Here is a 4,848-nt window from a genome sequence, read left to right on the forward strand (position 1 = left end):
CAGGGGTGCTGGACGCGCGGGGAGGCACCGTGGATTCCCTGAGGACAGCGTTCTCCGGGCTGTGGCCGAGGGCACGAACCCACACGCCCAGCGGCGCAAAGGGAAGGGGATCGGCTTTGAGCTGCCCCACTGACTTTGCGGGGGTCGTTTCTCTCCCCGAAAGCTTCTCTTGTGCCATTGGGGGAGTTGAGTCACGCGAAGAGTTGGACGGGATGGCTCACGCCTGTAAAACCAGCACTCGAGGAGGCTGAGGCAGCAAGGTCTAAAGCTCAAGCCCAGCCTGGCCAGTTTAGCGACTTAGTGAGACCCTGTCTCAAAAAGGGCTGGGGATTAGCTCAGTGCATAGGCCTTGGGTTCAATCCTCAGTGTGTGTGGGGGGGGCTGGGCACAGGCAGGATTTTGGGGGACCTCTAGGTGACCCTGTGGTCCAAGCACACACTCCCACATCTGTCCCATTTTCTTGGCACCTTTTACTGCCTGCCCTGCGCCCTGGACCAAAAGCCCCGAGAGCAGGCCCTGGTACCTCCTGTTTAGCTCGAAGGCCAGGCACACCGAACACCCTTGCCAAAAATTTGTCACAGGAGTGAGAAAGACTACCAACGAAACTGGCATACAGCAGACATATTATTTTACTTAGTTTTGTTTTTGAGGTAACATCCCACTATGTGGTGCAGGCTGGCCTCAGACTCCCTACCCTCCTGCCTCAGCCTCCCTAATGCTGGATTACAGACGTGTGCCACCGCACCCAGCGGTTTATTTATTTAGTTGTGAGACAGGGTCTCATTGTGTAGCCCAGCTAGTCCCGGGCAGCTCAAGGTGTAAAAGAAAGGTGCAGTCTCTCGGACCCCCACAGGACTCGGCCCATCCTGATTGGGGGGGTGGAGATGGCTGGGCGCGGTAGTCAGACTTTCACTTTAGGCCTGGCCGAGGTCGCGCTCAGGAGTCAACTTTTTGTCTTTATTTCTCTGGCCCCGCCCTCTTCCCACCCCATCCTGAACTGGGAAGCAAGGGTTAACTTTTAGGAAGCTCCTTCATCACCTGAATGGGGGGGGCGGCGGCAGGGAACTTCCTGTCCCATTTTCTTGGGAGTCCTTCCCTAGGCTGGTGGAAACTTGGCTCTGGTCCTGGAACACTCAGAGAATCCCAAACCATCTCCGCCTTTGTATTGGGGACCCGGAGTGGTGAGTTGGAAGCCTGTGGTATAGGTTCACGGCAGCGTGTGTGGGGGTGGTGGATCAGTCTTGGGAGGATGGCGGCGGGTGTTTGTGCTGGGGAACCTTGCTAGCCAGCGCCTAGGTCTCCGCAGATGGGGGATCAAGGAGGATCCCCACGTGTCCCCGGGTAAACCAGCCAGCCTCTTTCACTGAGCCCCGCCAACGAAAATGGGGCACCTGCAGTTGTGTGAGCGGAGGAAGGGATGTTCCTGCCAGAGGCTCCCACCCTTTGGCCTCCCTGGCTGTAGGCTCTGAGTTGTCGGTGTGGGTCTCATCGCAGGATCTCTACCGGGGCTGACCCTGCCCATGCTGCTCTACTTCTCTGCAGCACCCCAATTTAGGCTGGTTAGACTTCTGAGGGTGGCTGAAGGGCTCTCCTGCCCCCAGCCCGGCTGACCCCCTACAGATGTGCATATTAATAGAGCCTTTGTCCTGGAGACCTGGGAGGAGGGACAGACTCTTTAAAGGCAATTTGCTTGAATTCCACTTCTTGGAAACCTTTTGGGGAATCCTCACCTGGAGGGAGATTCCAGCCACCCTGAGTGGCTAGATATAAAGACTGGAATTTGGAATCCTCTTACTTCTCTGAGTCCTGCTGTGATATTCTAGCTAGGAAAATGGCAAGACCCAGAGGGATATCTGGGTTCTCAATGTTTCAAGAGATCTATGGGGTCTAGAATTACACTCTCACAAACAAGCTTGGCCACACCTGGTGTGACCATGAGCAACTTACTCTTGGTCTTTGCACTTGTTGGATAAAGAAATTATGAAGTGGGACCAGGGATTTAGCTCAGTGGTTCTGCTGCCTGTCTTGAAAGCACAAGGTCCTGAGTTTGACCCCCAGTACCAAAATAAAAAAGAAGAAAGAAAGAAAAGAAAAGAAGAAATCATGATGGAGTGTACCCATTGGCTGGAGCTTGAAGTAGGCCTCACTGGTGACCCAGCAGGTCACCCCCTGGGCCTGCCTGCTGCTGTTAAAGGGACTGCCGAAAAGGATTGGCTCTCTAGCTATTTCACATGTGCAAAACATTTTTTTCTTGCATTTATCAAAGGCCTTCTCTGCCCTGGACATTTTTCATTATCTTCCTCAGTTCTTAGCCTCTGAGGTAGGCATCATCACAGCTGTTTCCTTACCTCTACTCACACTTAACAGAAATCCCTTCTAGGGCTGAGTGAAATACTTGCTGAACTAGAAACAGTGCCTATTCAAAGACCAGGGGAAAGAAATACCCTCACCTGGGATTTCGCCCCAGCTACTGAGAGGTGATGTGCTGTGCGGTTCCAGAAGGGGGACACAGGGAGGGGAAGGAGGGACAGGGAATGTCCCAAGGAATCTGAGGACCAAGTACAACCTGGAGCTCAGGCTGGGCAGGCTTTGTGTGGGAGAGAGAGATGGGGCCTGGCTCCTGGTTTCAGTGTCAAATCCTCTCCCGTGTCCAGGTTTAAGGTCCAGGTTTCCTGTGTTCACTGCTGTCCCTCACCCTGTTCACACCACCTGAGGTTTTCGTTTTTTGGCAGAACTGAATTTAGGGCCTTCTTACTGAGCTAAGTCTCAAACGTTTTTTATTTTAATTTTGAGCTAGGGTCTCCCTAAATCTCCAAATTGCCCAGACTAGGGCCAGAGATTTAGCTCAACTTCACCACACTTGTCTTGCAAGTGCAAGGTCCTGAGTTCGATCCCCAGTACCAAAAATAAAATGAAATGCTCAGGCTGGGAGTGAATTTAATTAACTTTACTTCCTTCTCTTTTTTTTGAGACAGTATTTCGCTATGTAGTTCATGCTGACCTTGAACTCACTATGTATCCCAGGCTGATCTTCAACTCGAAGTGATCCTCTTGCCTGAGCCTCCCAAGTGCTGAGATTACACACATGCACCCTGAGTCCCATATAAAGGAGCGACCCCAACTCTTTAACTAGCCTGACCCTTCCTGGCCCTGCCCCTGAGGCTGGGTGTGTCTATACCTCAGAGCCTCAGTGTCCTCAGATAGTCAGTCTTACTGGTGTCCTACACAGTCCAGTTGAGAACAATAGCTAGTCGTTGGCTGGCACCAAGGTACCCCTAACGTATGCTGCTATGGTTGTGTGGCTCAGGTCTGAGCCGTGCAGGAGGGTGAGGATGCCGTTGGGGTGTGGGAGGATAGGCACGGCCAGGAGAGGTAACAACATCCTGTTCTGAGAAGGCTGATCCTCCTTGATAGCTCTGGGCTACCCAATAGAGGAAGAATTCTCACCGGTTGGGAAGAGGAGATGGGAGGAGGGGCCTGATTCTGCAGAACCAGGGTCCAGCCCCACCCATTACAGACATTTTTTCCTTTGCTAGCCAGACTCCACGTTAGGGTGCGTACACCTGAGAGGAGTGATGCAAGTAAGGAACATCCAGGATTGGGGTGGCTATGCCCTGGCTTTCAAGGCACACCCACTAGGGGGGCTCCTGCCTGCAAGCCAGACTTCCTCCCACCTGAAATACTGTCCATTCTGCCCAGATCCATGACCTTGACACTTCCAGAAACTCGACCGTAACACCCATTTTACAACTGACCTCAGTCCCTGGGGCTGGGGCTGGGGCTGTGGAAAGCAAGGACACTGGAGAGCCTAGCCTTGCCCTGCTCAGCTGAGAGGCCTTGGGCCAGAGCCAAAAAGCCAGGGTCTGGATGCCAGGCGTTAACTTTCCCCCAATCTTTTACTTTAAAAGTGCTCCAGCATCCAGAGAAATTGAAAGAACAACTCAATGAATTTTTTTTTTTTTTTGTATGAGGGATTGAACTCAGGACCTTGCGCTTGCAAGGCAGGCAGTAGAGCCATTGAGGTAACTCTCTGGTCCACTCGATATTTTCTTGTTTTGTTTAGTTTTGAGGCAGGGTCTCACTATGTAGTTGAGACTGACCTGGAACTCACTATGTAGCCCAGGCTGGTCTCGAACTCACAGTGATCCTCCTGCCTCAGCCTCCCGAGTGCTGGGATTACAGGTGTGCGCCACCACTCCCGGTTCCCTTGATAATTTCTATGTGTGTCTCATCAACCAAACCCTGTAGCTTTTTTTTTTTTTTTTTAACTGAGGATCAAATGAAGCCAGAGCCTTCACACTAAGGTACATCTCCAGCCCTTTTTATTTATTTATTATTATTTTTTGTATAGGGGATCGAACTCAGAACCTTGCACTTACAAGGAAGGCAATGGCAACCACTGAGCTAAATCCCCAGTTTAAAATAGGATCTTTCTAAGTGAAGTTGCCTGGGCTGGCCTCGAATTTACCATCCTCCTCCTGCCTCAGCCTCCCAGAATGTGGGGATTACAGGCAGCATGTGCCACCACACTCAGTGACAGCATGTTATACTGGAAACTGAGTACATCCACAAGACTAGCATCCCATCTAACAAATTCAGTCAACCTGAACTAGGAATTTAGCTCAGTGGTACTGTGCCTGCTTTGCAAGTGCAAGGTCCTGAGTTCGATCCCCAGAACCCCCCCAAAAATATTCACAGTCAATCTATGCCATCCATATTCGTATTTCCCCAACTGACTTTAAACTCTCTGTAAGAGCCTTTTCTTTTTTTTTGGTACCAGGGATTGAACTCGGATCCTTGCGCTTTCAAGGCAGGCCACCGAACCGCTGAGCTAAATCCTCGGCCCAT

The 4,848-nt window shown here is 51.5% G+C and overlaps 1 protein-coding gene across 1 annotated transcript in view; it reads left to right on the plus strand.

Annotated features, from left to right (window-relative positions):
• The first annotated feature begins 1,050 nt into the window (after window positions 1-1,050).
• Window positions 1,051-4,848, plus strand: part of Zscan10 (zinc finger and SCAN domain containing 10) — a 10,385-nt gene continuing 6,587 nt past the window's right edge. The window contains exon 1 of the mRNA XM_033758549.1: window positions 1,051-1,181. The gene's annotated coding sequence lies outside the window, so the exon portion shown is untranslated. The remainder of the gene's footprint in view (window positions 1,182-4,848) is intronic.

Source organism: Fukomys damarensis, unplaced genomic scaffold (assembly GCF_012274545.1).
Source record: "Fukomys damarensis isolate Sample0158 unplaced genomic scaffold, DMR_v1.0_HiC HiC_scaffold_34, whole genome shotgun sequence".
NCBI classification, from domain to species: Eukaryota; Metazoa; Chordata; class Mammalia; order Rodentia; family Bathyergidae; genus Fukomys; species Fukomys damarensis.